We start from the raw sequence: 20572 nt of genomic DNA, 5'->3' as shown, positions 1-20572 counted from the left end.
CCTTTTCCAACCCCGTCATTTGAATTTGTCCCAACTACCAGAATTTTTAATTATAACTCTGAGTCCCTAACAGAAGAAGTTTCAGACTGTAAATGTGCCATATACACAGATTCATGTAAATAAAGAAAATTATAGACTCAGAAATATGTAAGTCACCTTTTTGTGTGGGAGAAGAGGAGATTTGGGATCTATTAATACCAAAGATCTACCTCAGCCTTCCCTTATCAAAGGAGGCCAGATTAGTACAGTGGGGATAAACATCCACCAACTCTGCTCCACCTTCCTGAGGAAGAGAGGGGAAAATAAATACCATCCCCTATGCCAGATTTTAAAAAAAAGTAAAAATGCGATTGAGATTGGAAGCCTGAAAGAAAATGAAGGCAAAAATAGAACCCAAAAGATCAAACAAGGAATGGAACGTTCCAAAGGGCACAATACATTTACAACCCTATAGGTTTTCTAGGAAAATAATTACCATGTGGGCAATTGCCTTTGGTTTTATTCCTTTTGTATCCTGGTTCTTCCACTACTCCTAGATCTCTGCTTTAAGGACAACATCATAAGAAATATATTAGTTATAGAAATACATGCTCAGCAGCACAAAAAAGCAGGGAATCAAAGGTATATAAAGGGGAAGGTCTTTGAGGTGCTCAAGAAAAAACAAGAGAGCAGCAAAATTTTTCAGAATTTCATTGACTGGAGTCCTTAACACCATTTAAGTTACTCTTCACTGTTCACCAACAATTTGAGCCAAATAGAGATCAATGCTCCAGGCAATCAATAAGCATTATTAGCCTCCATCTACACACCAGAGGAACAGACAGCCTCAGAATCAGGAGTTTCAGTCCTTTCTTCTGCACACATACACACTGACTATGTTTACCTGAATAAGTTCCTTAATTGTTCCCAGGAAATTCTCTAAAATGGACGAATTGTTATGACATTGGGGAAACAAAGATGAAAATAAAATAGTTCTTGCCTTCAAGAAGCTTACAATCTATCAAGGAGATCCATATGAAAGAATATACAATATATACAATGTAAAAACAAGGTAATTTGAGAGGGGTTACTTGTTTCCCCAAATTCTTAAAAACTAACTTACTTTTATTGCATTAATCCAAATTATGCTCCACCACTCTTTTCGTTCAACAACTTCAGTAGAAATCTAAATTCTGACAATAAAGAAACCAGATCAAGACAACAACAAAGGAAGAAGCATCCTTGGGTCTGAATGTAGTATTTGGAGAGCAAGATAACACAAATTTCTCCATTAACCTAACCTCTCCTTCAAAAAAAAATGTTCATAAAGTAGACCTAAAATAGTAACTAATAACCCCCTAGAGAAGAATAGGACTTGAGACTTTCATGTGGTAGTGATTATTTCTTACTTTTCTAGAACCACTCAGTGTTAACCCACATTTATAGAAACTTTTAAAGGTTTACAAAGCGGTCTCCTAACAACCACTTTGTGAATTAAGGAGTGTTATAATGCCTGTTTTATAGATGGGGAAACAGCCTCAGAAGAGGCCCTATCACTTAGTCAGAGTTGCAAAGCTAATGGTTTCAGAACTAGGACTCAAGTCTAGGTTTTATGTCTGACCAGCAGATAAATTATTACTTTTTGACACCTTGAAAGGAAAGTTTTCCAATTCACTATTTTTAACATTCTTACTCTGCTGATACATTATACCAAGTCAGGGACAGACCCCTATCCTCAAGAATCACATAGTTTTAAGTCCATTCAAAGTAAATACATCATACATTGAAACACTTATTAAAAGCATAACTTGGGTACATCATAAAACTGCACCTGGAAATTCTATTTACTTTCCTATAAATTAGGTGTCTAATCTGTTTTTTAGAAGAGTTTCCAAGCATTATTTTTGAAGTGGGTGTAAGATGTACTTTCTCTTAGTGTTTGCAATAGGTTTGGGGGAAAAGACATTGCTTTCTTCCAACTGTGGTAATAAAATTATAGTCTTAGTAACTAGGGAACAGACTTGGGAAAAGATAATGAGTTGCTGTTCTAGACAATTGTTCCCTCAATAACTGTTTCCTCCTGCCACTGAGATCGCTGCCAAAGCTGCAGCTTGCTTTCAATTGAGTAATTATTTTAAAATGTAAGCTCTGCTGATCTTCTAGGGTATAATTCATCCAACAATAAACATTTAATGTTGGCACTATCACTTTGACCTTAGACAAATCGGTTCATTTCTCTGGACCTCAGTTTCCTCATCTGTAAATGAGGAACATGAACAAGATGACCTCTAAGGTTCTCTCTAACTCATATATTCATAATTGAAAGGGGCCTCTACCTAATTCCTGTGTACAAGGTATCTAGACAAAAGGCATTGGGCATGATGGATAGAATGATAGCCTCAGATGGACAGCCTCAGAATCAAAAGTCTTGAGTTTAAGTCCTTTCTTCCACACACATTGACTATATTCCTGGATTAAGTCCCTTAATTGTCCCAAGGCAATTCTCTGAAATGGAACAAATGCTAATCTATATGGGTAGAAGACTTAGTTACTCAGAATTCTGTACCATGAAATCACAGGTTTAGACCAAAATAAAAAATTCAGAAGACTTGGATATGGAAGGAAAGTAAACTGGTGAGCCAGACATGGCTCCTGCCCTCAAGGAGTCTATAAGGGAGTATAAAATAGGTCAGGTGCACAAATAAAACTTGGTATATGTGTATGAGAGAGAAGTGAACAAGAAATACTGAAATGCTGAGGATTAGCCATTCCCTTAAAAATCAGCCTTGTCAGGCCTGAGATTTAGTCAATGTATGAAGAAGCTTGGTGGGTGGTGACTTCTGTGCCTCTATCAGAGAGCAACAGGAGGACAGGGGTTTCTTTTTTTCCTTTCATCTCATAAATAATAGTATCTCACAAAGGTGCTACTTGAGCATAAGAGACCCTACCTCCCACTCCAAAATCAGAGAGAAAAAAGGGGGACAGCATGGTTCCCATCAGCAGAGCAGCTGGCATTCACAGAACTCACCTCCAGGGAACAGTCCCCAGGAGCAGAGGAGACAGTTCCCAGGCTTGTGCCCATTGGCATGAGGGAAGAGAATAAGCTTTGAGAGTGGCAGAGAGAACAGGCCTGTGAGGCCCTACTGAGTGACCTGTCTGCTGGAGATGCTGCACCCCAGGGGAGCTGGCTTAAGTCCCCAGAAGATTAGGAAGGGTCCTGGGGCATCACAATGCCGTGGCACTGCCGCCCTCATCGTGTGGGTTCCCACCTCACCTGTTCCATTGACAGACACACTGCATTTGTGGGACAGCACATCCTGGCTTCATGGGGACTGTGTTTTTTACCTCTTGTTACTATTACACCATCTTTAAAAAAAAAAAATTTTTTTTTACAACATTATCCCTTGCACTCACTTCTCTTCCGACTTTCCCCTCCCTCCCTCCATCTCCTCCCCAAGATGGCAAGCAGTCCTATACATGTTAAATATGTCACAGTATATCCTAGATACAATATATATGTGTGCAGAACTGAACAGGTCTCTTGTTGCACAGGAAGAATTGGATTCAGAAGGTAGAAATAACCCGGGAAGAAAAACAAAAATGCAAACAGTTTACATTCATTTCCCAGTGTTCTTTCTTTGGGTGTAGCTGATTCTGTCCATCATTGATCAATTGTAACTGAGTTAGATCTTCTCTTTGTTGAAGAAATCCACTTCCATCAGAATACATCCTCATACAGTATCGTTGTTGAAGTATATAATGATCTCCTGGTTCTGCTCATTTCACTGAGCATCAGTTCATGTAAGTCTCCAGGCCTCTCTGTATTCATCCTGCTGGTCATTTCTTACAGAACAATAATATTCCATAACATTCATATACCACAATTTACCCAACCATTCTCCAATTGATGGGCATCCATTCATTTTCCAGTTTCTAGCCACTACAAACAGGGCTGCCACAAACATTTTGGCACATACAGGTCCCTTCCCCTTCTTTAAGATCTCTTTGGGATATAAGCCCAGTAATAATGCTGCTGGATCAAAGGGTGTGCACAGTTGGATAACTTTTGGGGCATAATTCCAGATTGCTCTCCAGAATGGCTGGATTCGTTCACAACTCCACCAACAATGCATTAAGTGTCCTAGTTTTCCCGCATCCCCTCCAACAATCATCATTATTTTTTCCTGTCATCTTAGCCAATCTGACAGGTATGTAGTGGTATCTCAGAGTTGTCTTCATTTGCATTTCTCGATTCAACAGTGATTTGGAACACTTTCATATGAGTGGAAATAGTTTCAATTTCATCATCAGAAAATTGTTCAGATCCTTTGACCATTTGTCAATTGGAGAATGGCTTGATTTCTTCCTATTACACTATCTTAATAAATGCTTTGAGCTCTTTGTATCACCTGGATGTTAAAGGTATACTCTTGATGGAGGGTGCCCAGGTGTAAGGACACACACAGATTTGGGCACCAAATCTATAGCCGTCTTGGGGTGCTGCCCCTCAGTTTGAATATCACCTTATTCTTTTCAGAGCACTTTTCTTCCCACCATCCTTACTCCCAACAATCCTGTGAGGCAAGAAGTTCAGGGATTATCCCTATTTTTCTGGTGAAGAAACTGAGATAGCAAGAGAAGGAACTTGCCCACCATCCTCCAACATTGTTATGTCCTGTCATAGAGTACTGCAGCTGGAAAGGACCTCAGAAGTCAGTCCCTCTAACACCCTTACACTTAAGGAACAGGGCGCTCACAAAGGAAAAGTGATTTGCCTAAAGTCACTTAATGGATGGCAGAGCCAGGATCAGCGCCAGGGTCTTTCTAGTATACAAGGAACCTCCTCACTTTTGCCCCTGTGCTATATATTTTAAAATTCTTTCAGAATATTATTTCCAATTTTATATAACTGACATCTTCAACTATTTGGAAAGAACGTACCTTCTTGGGAGTCTGTTAGCATGACAAGTTTTTGCTCTGTTCCATTTAAAGGCTTCCAAGCTTAATCAAACCTAAACAGAAGGCGATTATGATAGGAAATGTAAAGACAGTGAAACTACTGTGTATGTGCACGTGTGTTGGTGGAGGAGAGAAGGGCAAGGAGAGGCCGTTCATGGACTTGAATGTTGTATTCTATAGGCTGACTTCACAACCAGATGCAGTGTGCTGCTTCTACTAGTGTGACTTCTTTTAATCCAGCTGGCAGCAGAGGAGAAGGTCCAACTTGGATGCAGGGCAAAGAGGGAAGGGAAATTTAACAACTAATCAGAGAGAAACTCAGAATGGCAGCAGAATTTGCCTGGTGATGAGTCATTTGAACTCTGTGTGTACTGAAACTCTCCAATTTTGGTTCCACTTCTGAGAGGACAAATGTGGTATTTCAGTAAAAACCCAGAGGTAAGAATGTAGCATAAGATTGACAGTCAAATAGCTTTTACCAGAACATTTGTAATAAATTAGAACAGAGTGTGAGATTAAGGCCTTTTCTTCTATTATCCCTACTGACTAAAATGTTTCAAAGCTGAGAAATAAAAAACTTGTTAAGAAATTTGGAAGTCTTTGAATTCCAGCCATCAAAATCTCCTTAGTTCACTTAACTTTTTATTTATTGCAATTTTTAAAATATTAACCTCAAAATTATTTATTTTTGAAACTTTATCCTGAATGATTTAGAGAGAATCTAAAATAACTTCCTCAGATAAAATGATTTTCCAGAACCTACGGTTTCAGGTACACAGACCACATTTCTTCCACTCTCATTCCATCCAATGTTGTGTCTATAACCTGACTTTTGTCATTTTTGTTTGTTGTTCAGTTGTTCTGGTCAAGTCTGGCTTTGTGACTCTCATTTGGGGAGTTTTTTGTCAAAGACACTAAAGTAATTTGCCATTTCTTTCTCCAGCTCATTTTAAAGATGAGGATCCTGAGGTAAACAGGGTTAAGTGACTTGCCCAGGGTCACACAGTTAGTAGGTATCTGAGGTCACATTTGAACTCAAGAAGATGAGTCTTCCTCATACCGGCACTCTGTCCACTTTGCCAGCTCACTGCCCCTTTCCTTGCCCTTACCTCAGTACTAAGTTACTACCATCCTTGTCTCCTACCCCAGCGCAGACATGTTAACAGAGCGTGCCATTTCTCTTCCATCTAGGAAAGCATCATGTCATTCTACAAGGAGTATTGGATCAGTAGCCAGTCTTTAGTCCCAGCTGTCCCTAACAAGTCATGTGACCTTAGGTAGATTGCTTCAACCCTCTGGGCCTCAAGGGAACTGGACTTTATAAAATCAGGGAACTGGACTTAAAAATAACTTCCTTTTCCTTTTTTTTTAACTTGAAAAATTTTCAATTTAAATACAAAATTAGAAAAAAATTGTCATGTACATAGCAGACCATAAGAGAGGATTTAATATAAAATAAACAAGTTTCCATTTCAAGATAACCCATTTAATACTACACATTTTCAAAGCTACCCAGCTTTTTTTTTTTTTTTTTTTTGCTTCTTTGTAGGTTTTTTGTTCTCTGCTATGCACTTTTTACTTCATTTTTCCCCTCTCTACTCCCTCCCACCTTAAAGAAGGCTACAATTAAGCATAGATATATAAGCCTATACATAAATATCTATAAACATACATTTATGCCCTCACATATATATATATATATATGCAAGATTGTCATCTGCATGCTTTTCTGAAGGTATAGAATCTTCCTTCAGAGGTCCAATTCTTTCCATGTTTTTCTAAATCTAAATCACAATTCATCATTTCTTATACCATGTAATAGTCCATATTCTATCTTAGAGATTGTCATTGAAAGATTTTTTCCCAATTTTCTTCATGTCTCCTATTCTCAACTACATAGGTTTTATTTATACAAGAAAATTTTAATTTAAAATAATCAAAATTATTCCTTTTACACTTCAACAATGCTTAGTTTAAGGTATAGTACTGTTGAATCTACGTCTCTTACATCTTTTTTCCTAGTTTCCTTGAAGTCTCTGATCTTTTGCTTTTCTAAATGAACTTTGTTATTTTTTCTAACTCAGTAAATTATTTTTTTTTAGTAATTTAAGTAGAATTATATTGAATAGATTAAATTGTCACTTTAAAATATAGGCTTTACCTATCCATGAACAATAAATATTATTTCAATTTTTCAGATCTAAGTTTATTTGTATAAAAACTATTTTATGTTTGTGTTCATATAGTTCTTGTGTCCATTTTGGTAGGTATACATGTACTCTATGGAATATAGGATTCTAAGATTTACAGTCCTTCGATGTAGAAAATGCTGGATCTCATGTAATCCTTATTGTAGCTCCTTGATATTTTTTTCCTAGTTACTTCCAATATGTTCTCTTTAATGTGGAAACTTTGAAATTTGATTATGATATTCCTGTAAGGTTTTCTTCTGGAATTGCTTTCAGATGATAATTGTTAGATTTTTTTTTCCTATTTCTGCTTTTCCTTCTTGTTTTAGAATTTTAGGGCATTTTTCCTTGATAAATTCTTGTAATATTGTACTAAAATTCATTTTATAGTAATTTTCAGGTAATCTGACCATTCTTATGTTATTTCTCAATTTGTCCTCTAGATCAGTTGTTTTTTCTAATGAGATATCTCACTTTCTCTTCTATTTTTTCCCATTTTTGGATTTTGTTTTATTATGTCTTGGTGCCGTGGTACATCTTTAGCTTCCCCTTGTTTGCCCTATTCTACTTTTTGATGAATTATTTTCTTCCTTATGTTTTTGACTCTCTATTTCAAGTTCGTTAACTTTCTTTTCATAATTTTATCTTCCTCTTTTTTCCCCTAAGTTTTCCTCTCTTATTTGATTTATAAAGAACCTTTCAAGTTCTTCCAAGAACTCTTTTTGTGCTTGGGGACTATTTGACATTTGTCATTGAAAAAGGAGTGGCTTTTTATTAAGTTCATTATCTTCCTTTGAATAGGAACCCAGATCTTTTCTATCCTCATAGTAACTATCGATGGTTCAGTTCTTTCTCCTTTGCTTACTCATTTTTATTTTTTGTTTTATATTTTTTGGCAGTTTTATATATTTTAGCACTAATTACATTAGTGTAATTAAATTGTATCCCCCAGGGATGAGAAATGATGCCTCAAGTCTCAGGTCCTTCTTACCGTTATTTTCTGAAGTCTGTGCTGAGCCTCAACTTTTGGCTCTCCTTTCCACTCCAAAGCCATAGCTAGGGATCCCACGCTGTCCTGCCAATGAACTTGCTCCCTGCAGTCCTGGTCTTGCTCTCTTCAGTAACTGTCAACTCCAGTGGTCATTTATGCCCTGAAACTGAAACCAGGAACTGCTCTCCTGCAAATGTCCACAGACAACAGGACCCTCACACCTCACAAGTGCACTCACCAGGTGTGTGCAAGTGCCTTCTCCCCATAGCCACAGCCCAGGACGTTCCTAGATCAGCACACCTGAGCTTGGAGTCCCTCGACTATGGAAGACCCTTCAGTCTTCTCCAACTTAACCATGAGCACTGTCTGCAAAATGAATGTTTCTAAGGCCAAAGCTGCCCCTCAAATGAGCTACCCTCTTGGACTTTGGGGGGAACCCTTGGGAAACTCCCTCAGATAAGCTCTCCCCTAAGAGACCCGCCCAGGGAATCAAGATAAAGTGATTTCATTCCTACTTAGCCCCACCAATTTCTATCCAACTCTATTGAGTTGGAGATTAGTCCAGGGACACTCATTCAATTAGAAGATTATTCTGATTCCAACACAAAACTGCTTCCAGCCCTCGCCAAGAGCTACCCATATAACAAGCTTCCTCCAGCCCAACTCCTTGCAGAGGATCTAAAAGCAGGAATCATGCCAAGGAACCTCTCTTTCTCCTGGCATAGCTGCAACCCTCTGCCCACTGAAAAGTCATTCTTTGCAGCATTACTCCCTCTTTATCTCTCACTTATTTCTCTAACAGGACCCTACCCCTCTTTACCTCTTTACCTCTCTGTCAGGATTTCTTTACTAGATTTACTTCTCTGTCAAGACCCTGCCACTAAGGAAGTCAGCCTGCAAAAGCTGGCTTCTCAGCTCTAATAATAAACTTCTTTTGCCAGTTTAACTTTTCAGGTTCATAAATTCATTTACGAAGCACCTGTGCTGACCAGAAGAGGGTTCCCACAACTCCCTGCCCTGTGCCGAATTTCATCATTTTTGGCTCCCTGACCGGGAATCAAGGGGAGCTGAACCTCACCATTTCCATCTTGTCTCCCTCTTTACAATGCAAGTTTTTTTAGGAAGTGTTTTTGCCTTTTTTGTATCTTCGTTGCTTAGCACAGTGCCTTAATAAGCATTTAATAAATACTTACTCATTGCTCAAATAGGGGGGGAAAAAAAGGAAATTTTGAGAAGAATGTCATAGAATCATAGATTTAGCATAAAGACACCTGGGAGCATTTATTTCAATGCTCTCATTTTAAACATGAGGAAACTAAGACCCAGATAGATGAATTGACTTGTCTGAGATTTCACAGGGGACAAGGAGGCCAGTAGCACTACTTTTCTATTCATTCCCAATTACTTTGCTTTCATTGTCTGTATAAGTCATTTTGAAATCTAATTTGATCAATGAATTCCCTTTAAATATATATTGTTATCTTTAAATAGTTCTCCTTTTTCTTCCTCAATGGAATTCTTTGTGTTTATGCTATCAAAATTTTGTTGTTAAAAGTATCTCATCCTTCCTAGGATTACTTTTCTTAAACAATTTTAGACCATAGGGTCCAATATACATTTCTTGTAAACTCTTTTGAGGTCCTTTCTCCCAATATCTAGAGTACAGATCAGACTATATCCATAATTTCTCCTCCTCTTATCTCAAATTCTGAGTGTCAGTATAGACAATGTAGGAGCATAAAGAATGTTAGATTTGGAAATGGAAAAACTTGATCCTGTCTCAAAAATCCATGGTATAACTGGATGAAATAAAAGACCTATTTACATATAGATCTGGAAAGCAAATATGAATTCTATTTTCTACTGTTAGGCTCATGAAATTCCAGTCCAAATGAAGACTCAGTCATTCTGAACTGAAATGACTGTTCATCTTGATAGATTTAGGTTTCATAATGTCATATAATTTCAAAGAACCTCTCCTTTTTTAACTCTTCCTTTGTTTCATCTTCCTCCTCCCAACTTCAAGTGTGGATAAGTCCCAGGAAAAAATCTTCCACTCTCCTCTTTCCTCTCCTTTTCCTTTCTTCCTTTTCCCTCTTCCTCCTTCCCTTTCTCCTCCTTTCCTCCCTCTCCCTTCCTTTGCCTGTCTCTCCCTCCCTCTCCCTGTCTCTGTCTCTCTCTCTTTTTTCCTGTTTGTCCCTTTTTCTCTTTCTGTCTCTTTCTTTCTGTGTCTGTCTCTTTTTCTTTCTCTGTTTCTTTTTCTCTCTGTCTCTGTCTCTCTCTCTCTCTGTCTCTCTGTCTATCTCTCTCTTTTTATTTCTAACCTTATATACTCCCAGGGCTTCAATTACCATCTCTAAGATGATTATAATACCTCATTCCCACATCTCCAACCACTTGCAGATGGCTACACCTGGACTTCCTACCCACATCTCAAATTCAGTCTGTCCCAAACTGAACTCATTATAAACTTGCTCCTCTAATTTGTCTATTTCTATTGCTAGCATCTGCCACCATCATTCCTAGTCACCCAGACTTAAAATCTTTGAATTATCTTTCACTCTTTCCTCATTCTCACTTCACACACTCATGATTATTAGTTGATATCAACTAGCTAACAAGTCTCAAATTAGCTTTTAGAAAAGGCTAATTATTAAGGTGATATGGTAAAGGTTTGTATAAAACATTTCCCCAGAAGTCTGTGAGCCACTCTTCCAACAAGACATAGAGTCCAGGGGAAATGAGGCTCAAACTTGGAAGGTGGATGAGGCGAAAGAGTAAACTCAGCAGCTCCATAAAGTCCTTTTGATATGAGTGAACTCTGTTAAAATTGTGTAAAATAATCACTAAAACTTTGATCTGCAAAAGAAAAGAGATTGGGGTCTCCCAGGCTCCAAAGAGTCTAGGAGAAAGCATACTTTCCAGGCTGGACTTTTCTAAAGCAAATCAATCCCTTCCCTCCCCCCAATTGATCTTTTTGGGAAACCGGATCCCTCATTCAGGCTGAAAAAGCCTTCAAAGTGATTTTCATTTAACTGGGAGATCTGAGCCTGATATTGATAAGTATATCTAGGCCTGGAGATATTGGCTTTCTTTTCAACTGGGAACTTCAGTCTCAGATTTCCTATTAAAAGGCAATTTTAAACTCATTTCTTTGCTGAATGTCCAAAGCAGAATTATGCCTTGTCAAGGAACTTCTGTACAACATCTTACAAAGTCTGTATCTGGCTTCAAGTGCAGATACTGCTACCAGCTGTTCTAGAGACACTGCTCAGGATATTGGCGGAGAGATGGAAGGTTTAAAACCTATGGACCCATCAGAGCTCACAAGATCTTCTTCTAACCAAGGAAGTATGTAGGTGATCACAGCCAAGTTGATTCTTTTTCAGGGCTGTTCTCTCCTTCCCACCACTAAACATTCAACTCTTGATTCAAATTAGTTTTTATGCAGACTCCAGAAGGTGCAAACTAATCTCTCAGCAATTCTGAACATACCTAAAGAGGAGCCCTAGACCTAGACCTAGACTTAGGAACAGTTCATATCTGGTAAACATAGGTAAATATATCAGGATTAAATAGGGTGACTAAACAGAGTAAGATAAGTATCACAGTGAATAGAAGCTGAACCTGGAGTCAGGAAGACTCTTCTTCCTGAATTCAAATCTGACCACAGATACTAGTTACCACTTAACTCTGTTTTTCTCAGTTTCCTCATCTGTAAAATGAGCTGGAGAAGGAAACCACTTCAATGTTTTTTCCAGGGAACATCCCATATAGAGTAATTAAGAAGAGTAGGACATAAGCAACTGAACATTTTCAACCCCATACTTACAGAATTGATACTGTATAGAGAATCAAATTATACCTATCCAACTATGCCATAGTACAAAGACTGATAGGTCTAGAATCCAATCAGAGCCCAATTCAGCTTCAAATTCATCCTAGCTGTGTGGGCAAATCATTTCATACCTCTGTTTGCCTCAATTTCCTTATCTGTAAAATGGGGAAAATATTAATACCTACCTCCCATGAGTGTTGTGAGCATGAGATGATATTTGTAAAGTTCTTTGCAAATCTTAAATCACTTTATAAATGCTAACTGTAATGTCCAGGATAGCTTTCTCAAGAGTCTCTGGACAGGCCTTGCTCTTAGCAGGAGAGCCACCACGAGGATGGTCAGGGATAGAAACTGAAGTCTGGCGTCTGGAGTCTGAGATCCAGCTGGAGCACACACTCTCACTTGAGTCTGCTTATTTCAAGTCCTCTCAGCCCTTAAATACTCTAGTACAATTACATCACTACAGCACACTGAGCATGTGCCAATGTAAAACCATTATATCACCATATCACATTAAATATTAAGGACATGTGAACTACAGAACCATCATCTCATCAATTACACTGAGTAAATACCATGCTGTAAGTATTTTTGCTTCAAGTATACTTTTATAATGTTTGGGCTAGTTCCCTGGAAGGCCTCAGGATCAGTCAGAGTCAGGATCAATCAAAGTTCTTGATCTTTAGTGAGGGAAGTGAAGGAGGCAGGCAAGCTGCCACGTGGCTTGCCAAAGATGTATCCTGGATTCTGGAGTCTGGAATCTCCAGCCTCTCTCCTTATCCTACAGCCAAGTGGCCCTGACTTCTTTCCCTCAACCCTCCAATCCTTGCCTACGATTGCATCACCACCAAACATTCAGCAAGCACCATTGGTGAAGAGAGCCATCACATTACCATCTCTTCTAAGTATATGCTTATAGAGGCATTATCTCACATCAAATAGGTAATTAGCCTTAAGTGCTCTGCTGTCTGATTCAAGCATACCCTTTCAGAGTTTCAGCCTTCTACATACTTTTCTCAGAGTTCCCCAATATCTGCAGTCCTCTACATCTCCCACTTTCTTTTGTTTTAGAACACAGGTAGTCACGCCCTCTGACTTTTCAGAAGGAAGGTGGGAACCAAAGGGAAATGGGGAACCAAACCATTTTGCTAACAATATAAAAAAGGGAAATGTACCTATATGACTGTTCTTCTGGATATATCCAAAAGTAATATTAATGGTTAGCTGTTGTGATACAGGAGCCACCTGTTTCCTTTATTTTTTAAGTATGACAATAGTTCAGACTGTAAAAGCTATGACCACATGATTAACTAAACATTGTAAAATAAAATTTCAAATAAAATATTAACCACCTTGAAACCTCCGCCTGCTTACCCATTTCTTCAATTTGGTTAGGGAACAGTTTCATACCCCCTTTTTATCTAAGCAATGAAAATCAGTATGACACAGTACCTCCTTTGGGGTCAGAAACTGCCCTAGAAAGCAGAGGGAAGCTAGGGGGAAGTGCCAGCGGTTGAAATGATCTCTGAAACTTTGCCCAGTCACTGAGATTTTTGAGAATTACTCCTGTTCACAATTCAGACTCAGCACTCCACATTCTGGTTCTCTCTTCGCTGCTCTGTTTCCCAGTCTAATCTAACTCTCTAGCCAAGGTTCTCAGTATGGACCAGATGGCATATAGGAACACAAAACTCAGCAATCATCCAGGAGGCTGAGAACTCCTAGCTGGACTAAGTCTTCTGATTCCCAGTATTAGTTGCTGTCATGCCAAAAGGGTCACTCAATGGCTCACCTTCATCCATCACCCACCACCACCCTCCACCCCAGCCAGACTCTCTACCCCAAGCAAGGAAGAAAGTACATGTCAATCCTCAAGGGGAAATCAGAGGAAGGAGGAAACATTCAAGTTGGTTATACTCACATACAGGCTTTGATGAGACTCTGTGCCCAGAACTCAAATCTTTGCCTCTCCCCCGTACCATTCTTCTTAGGCCACCATCTTTTGCCAGGGTGGATTTTAACTCAAAGAGGCTTAGGTAGAGAGGAAAAAATTATACTAGTCAAAGATCAGATACCTAATGGGTGGGAAGAAAGGGATGATTCTTCGTAGCATTCTGTCAGTTATCTGTTTCCCAAAAACTATTATCATCTCAGACCCTGGGATAACTATAATTAGAGAGAAGATAAGGAATCCTGGCAGAAGCACTCTAGCATAAGCACCAATTAATAAGAGTAAAGTAGAAAATGAATACCTTCTTGCTAGAGAAAAAAGAGTGGGTATTATACTGTTCACAGAGATGTTTTGCATGGATTTTCTTTAAATTCACTCTATGGCATGAGGGTGAAAGGGAGAATAATTCAAGAAATAGGAAAATAGGAGAAATTGTTGTCTCTTCTTATGGCAGAGACATGAATGTAGCCAATTAAAGGAAAGATTAGGGAAGAACAGCAACTGACAACAGCTAAGGAAAGCACTTTTAATATTAAGTTCGTCTGAAATCTCAATAGGATTTGACTGTAAGATATGATTTAAAGTAAATTAGAAAGGAGCATTATAATAAATATCTGAAGTTATAATATGTACAAGTCTGGAATTAATTAAGTGATGATTAACTATTCATGAAAAAGGTATTGAATTCTATTTAGAGATTCATTTCTTTAAAAAAAATTTTTTCTTTTATCCAAAAATACCTGTTTGGCTATTTAGACCTATTTATATATTACCTCTTTATAAACTTATCTCAAAAAGTTAAATTTTTGTGTAGCACTCCTCCTTTAGACTACTATTCCAGTTTTCCACTTGGGTTGCAGATAGTGGCTGCCAAATAAACCTTTGGGTCTGCACTTCTAACAACCATAGAGTTCCTAAGCCATGATCAGTATATTTTCTATTCACAATAGGTCAGTAAACTCAATTAGTTCTTAACCAAGTTAGAAAAAAGTAGTTACAAAATAATTGTGTTCACACACCATCCCAAAACCTGGGATGCACTTCCACAAATGTAGACATTATCCATGGAGATAAAACTTTGAGTTCAATACTAGTGAGGTACACATACAAAGGCAAATCACAATTTCTGAATATCCTCTCTCTCTCAACAGCTCTTGGGTGCAACATTTCTGGTGGCTGGCTGCTCATATAAGTTCCCAGGGATTATTCTCCATTGTCTAACTTTCTTCTCTGATGCCAGTGATCATGTTCCTTGAAATTACTATCTTCCGTGTGTGCCTGTCTGTCTCTTTGTATTCATATCTGTCTGGAGTAAATGTCTTTGCTCCCTGCTGGATGTGGCACCTGAAAATAGTTAATAGTTACATGGCCAAGATTTAAACAGGATTTAAATATATAAAGCCTTTAGAGTTATAGCCTTTGGGTTATCAACAATCATCTTTCTCCCTTCTTGGCTTGATCAGAGAGAATCAATTATTTCATAAAGGGCTCATTCCTGGTTAAAATCTCAACTCTATGACTATATTCTATGATTATATCAACTAGGGTAGGGGTTGTGGTTGGTATAAAAGGTAAAAAAAATCACCTTCTCCTTCCCTTACATTTACAAAAGAGAAAGAATTTTTTAAATTCTGCAGATTTCCAGTAAAAGATGCATATTGAAGTTCTGAGTACCTGAAAGTAGCCACAAAAGCCACATGATGATAATCTAACCTAATTCCAGTAAATGTACCTGGGAATTTAGGATGGGGAGGAAACAGTCATTCAAATGCTAAAACTATAAATGTAAAATTATGAAGTAACAGAATATCTCATAATAAGCATCCCTTACTAAATGGAAATTTATTTTAACAGAATTCCAAACTTAAGAAATTAATAAATTAAGGTCCAAATTCTAAGAATGGACACTGAAATTAACAGAATTTAAGAGTATAATACTGTAGCATCATTCCTGTTAATAACTGCTGGCTAGATTGCCCAGTTCTCCATATTGTATATGAACAATGTCAATGAATAACACTTTGTCAGGCTTAACAAACAATGCTAACAAGACCCTAATGAGGATATAGCCATCTGTTAAATAAATAAACTATTTGGCTGGGAACAAAACCCACAATATGGGCACAATATAGTAACTTTCAAACTACTCTCTAACATTAGCCCTCTATAACATGACTTCAACCTACCGACCCACACTTATTTCACATTAATTCTCTTTCATAGTCATTACAATCTAGATATACTGGCCACTAGCTGTTCCCTGAACAAAGCATTCCACCTAATGTCCTCATGCTTTTCCATAAGCTATCTTCCAAGCTGGATAGGAATGGATCTTAGAATCTGTAGCTACCTTCAGATAAGGCACTATCTCCTACTCTCCCACGTGCAACTCAAACAAAAAAACACAGTATCCCTCACCCCTGATCCCCGAATCTCAAGGAAGCAGCATGGATCAGCAGAAAGAACACTGACCCTAGAGTCAAGAGGATCTGGATTCAAAGTCTGCTTCTCCACTTACCATTTGTATGATCTACAGCAAAATCTCCCTAGTTAAGTTCTAGTTTCCTCATCTATCAAATGAAGGAGGTGGACTAGATGAGGTGAAATGAGGCAGAGCAATAAATAGAGTGCCAGTCCTGGAGTCAGGAAAACCCAAGTTCAGATGTGGTATGTGATCATGGGCAAGTCATTTGACCTGTTTACCTTAGTTTCCAGCAATGTGTGCTTCAACCTCATCATCCTTGGAAAGTATACTGCTAAGGTAAGTGAACTTATCCACAGTATTCATAATTTCTCCCTTTGTTGATTTCCATATATGGATGATGTAGTACTAACTGGTGGAAAACCTGCTTTGGTTCACTGTTAGGCCAAAGTTAGCAAAAAATAGCAAAGAGTCAAACCATATTTTGTTGAATCTCAGCTTCAGAGACTACATTGAATATACAATCACATGCAAACAAAAAATCACATACCTATTCTCCCTCTACTTTAGTCTTGGCTTGTGGTCTTTTTGAGGTTCTGAAGGAAAGAAATAGAAGTATTAGATGATCATACTGAAGGTCTACAGAACTACTGTGCTGACCTCATTGCTATATGCCTGTGAAACCTGGACAGTATAATAGAACAGCATGGAAACTAAATTACTTCCGTTTGAATTGTCTTAGGAACATTCTGAAGATCACTGACAGGATAAGAGACCAGATACCTCTGAGGTCTTTTCTTAAGCTAAACTGCCAAGCATTCAAACTTTACTACAGAGAGCACAATTCTGGTGGATTGACCATGTTGTTTGAATGCCAAACATATGCTTGTTTTATTAAAACTATTTTATGGAGAACTCATGCAAGGCAGGCACTTACATAGGTGGTCAGAAGAAGCTATAAAACACTCAAGATCTCTCTGAAGAATTTTGTAATCGATTGTGAGACATTGGGGGACACTGGCAAAGGACTGTCTAGTATGGCATGCCCACATCAAAAAAATGTTATGTTCTGTGAGGAAAGCAGAATTGTGGGAGTTCAAAAGAAACATGAGATGCGTATATTTAGAGACATCTCCCTTCCAAATGTTCATATGGACTATTTGTACCCAACCTATGGTAGAGCCTTCCAAGCTTGTATTGATGTGATTATTCATAACAGGACATACTGTATCTTGACTCCAACATAGTGATGTTATTTTGATCCTCTTAGAGAATGAAGGACAATAATTAACCAATCTATTTCCTTATCTGTAAAATGGGAGTAACAATAATACATATCTAGCAGGATTCGTAAGAGGATCAAGTGAGATAATAATTATATATTATTATAACTTACAACACCTGATACATAGTAAATGCTACATATATATATTCATTAGTATTATTAAACTGTATATTTTTCTAAGCTCTAAATTTACAAAAGAGTCAAAATATGCTAAGAATTCCAGTTCTGAAATCATTTGGACATATAAAATTAACTACTATACCCTAAATGTGAGACTTCCTTGTCCAATAACCAACAAGTCACACAGCTAGTATGTATAAGAGGCAGGCCTTGAACCCAGATTTTTTTTTTATTTTAAGACTGACGAAACATTATACACCACAACACTGGAACTGTGGAGTCAAAAAGCTCAGTAACATCTTTATGAAAATTATCTATATGTAAATCAAAAATATTAAGATGAAAATATAAGAAGGAATAGGTAGGTTTTCAAAAACTTTCTTCAGCAAACTGCTCAGTTACATGATGACTAAAAGGCATAGAGAACTACAAGAACTGTTACGCTTCTTATTTGCTAATAACTTGGCATATAGAAATAAAAGCTGAAAGATCCTCCTCTAAAAATGGCCTCCTCTGCATATGTTTAAAAGAATATAAGATCTTGGAGAAATCAAGCCAAGTAGATAACTTGATTCAATGAGCTTCAGCACATCAATATCAAGCAAGGTACCAAATATAGAGAACTATGAATGCTTAAAGGTATTCATCACTGACCTGAAGTATTCCATCACTGAAAGGTCCTCCTGGTTCCTGTTCTAGAAAGATATTTTATAAGTCTGAAGGTTCCTTCTGTGAGATTCATTCAAATGAGTTCAACACAAGAAAAAATAAATGGATCCTGAATGCTTATTGTCTAGACTACAAAATGCAGTTAGATGGGCAGTCCATTGAATTAGGACATCAGTACATTTATCTTGGGCCGTCACTACTAATGGATATTGGCCTCAGAATTGAATAAAAGGCAGAAAGTCACTGGATTGCATTTTAAAAAGTATACAGCAATTTTAATAATACCAAGATTGTCCCTGACATATGCAAAAAAATCTTTTCAACAGCACTTTTTTCCTAGTGAAATTATGAATTATGAAATAGTCTTTAAAGAATCAAAACTGCAGGTGATCCAAAGGGCCAGAGAAGAGTGGTGGGTATAAATAGGTTTCAGTACATTACCAACATTATTTAGCATGAGAAAAGTGGTCCAAAAGACATCATTCAGGAAACGTGATTAGAAAAAGAAATGGACTGGTCGTTTAGCAAGGGTGAACAGTAACAAGCCAAGTGCCACTTTTATACTAACAGAATATCAAGAAACCAAAAATAAGGTCTTCAGAAATTGGATAAATGCTCTATAGAGAATTTCTGGGAGGATACAGAAAAGACCTGTGCATGCGATGAGCTGCAGGTAGTTCTAATCTGCATTGTTGCAAGAATTGCCCACATTGATGATATCACAGACCCACCGAAGTGCCAGCCTGTTTGCTGATAACCACTCCAGTGGATTTCTATTTCTATGTCTAAGCAAACACTGAGCAGCATTTCATTACTGGTTTTAGCAGTACCTACTAAGGTATCACCTTCTCTCAAAAGGATTTCAGGGAGCAGATAGAATCAAAACATAAAATGGATAAATTTCAAAACAAAAAAAATAAGATAAAAGAAAGCCCAAAGAAGCCAAGATATGTATGTCAGATACCAGGAATGACTTAGTTACTGTAACTGAATAGTAAGTATAACTTTGAGCTTTCTGGAAGCTAAGGCAAGTTAGGCTATATAGTTTTTATTGCCTATTAAAAAGAAAGCATACAAGGAAATACACTTGAGAGAAAAGATACACATACTATTGTTCAATGAGGGAACAAAGTTTAGTAACAAAATTCCCTTGTTCAATTATTTTAGAGCTCAATAACTTCTAAAAGCACTTTTATGGCATATCATATGCCAAATTTTCTAGAACTATAGACAATTGGCTAATATTTTATTTGCAATTAATTTTAAAAATCTAATCCTTTTGGAATTGAAAACCAAAATCTTTGTTTATGCAATAACCAATCTAACTTTTAATTTGAAGCATATACTTTATATATACTTTAAATTAAAATTAATATTTAATTTCTCCTATTAGTGTATCAGGGCATTTCACTACTTTCTGTCCAAAATCTGTTCCTTGTTTGACCTTGACATTGATAATCCTGGCATTTGACTCAGTGAAGATTTACAAAGCCAGTTTGAATTTGCTGATTTCAATGGAAGGCTTTTTGTATAGCACACTGAAGTCACACTGCTTTCTTCCACTGACCTTGTACTGTCTCTAAGACATTTCTTTGGTTTCTCTCCAGTTGGCTGTACCTCTCTACTCTCTATAGCTGGCTCTCTTTTCTTTTGAGCTGCCTCTTTTAAGGTCAAGGTAGTAGGAAAACTTCTATCTTTAGTAGTATAGTTTGGACCTACAAGTTTTCCTTTAGAGCCAGACAAGTGATTAGTACCTGTTTTGTTTTGTTTTTTAGGTTAGAATGAGCCTTAGACAATACTTTCTTTGTCCAAATTAAAGGGCATAAGAAACTTATGTAGAAATAAAGCACTTAAACTTGAAAAATACACAACTTCTCTGTAGACAAACTGAAAAAAAAAGACACTACTGTAAAAAAAGAGAATTAAGTCACGCAGAATATTTTGAAAAATAAATCTAGAAGAAATCTCAAAATCAAAGTAATGTAAGATTTACCAAGTCTCACTATTAGGGAGAATTCAAATATGTAAGCCAAACCCTTCTAAGCCTTTATTCTAATAATTTATGGAAAATATCCAATGAAGAAGTTATGACCTTCCTAATAAAGTGCTTTGTGAACTTAACTGACATAACTGTCAAATTTTTATTTCAGTGTTTTAAAACAACTGTCT

At 37.3% G+C, this 20572-nt stretch overlaps 1 long non-coding RNA gene across 1 annotated transcript; it reads right to left on the bottom strand.

The window, feature by feature from the left end:
* Nucleotides 1–3020: 3020 nt before the first annotated feature.
* LOC116419423 lies at nt 3021–13986 on the bottom strand. The gene is made up of 3 exons (XR_004229734.1): nt 13878–13986; nt 8119–8284; nt 3021–3345 (listed from the first exon to the last, which is right to left on the bottom strand). It is a non-coding gene; the product is annotated as an uncharacterized LOC116419423 (long non-coding RNA).
* Between the last annotated feature and the right edge of the window lie 6586 nt (nt 13987–20572).

The sequence above is a fragment of the Sarcophilus harrisii genome, chromosome 5 (assembly GCF_902635505.1).
Source record: "Sarcophilus harrisii chromosome 5, mSarHar1.11, whole genome shotgun sequence".
Taxonomy (NCBI): Eukaryota; Metazoa; Chordata; class Mammalia; order Dasyuromorphia; family Dasyuridae; genus Sarcophilus; species Sarcophilus harrisii.
The sequence above is the reverse complement of the archived record's forward strand: the minus strand, read 5'-3'. Positions and strand labels throughout refer to the sequence as shown.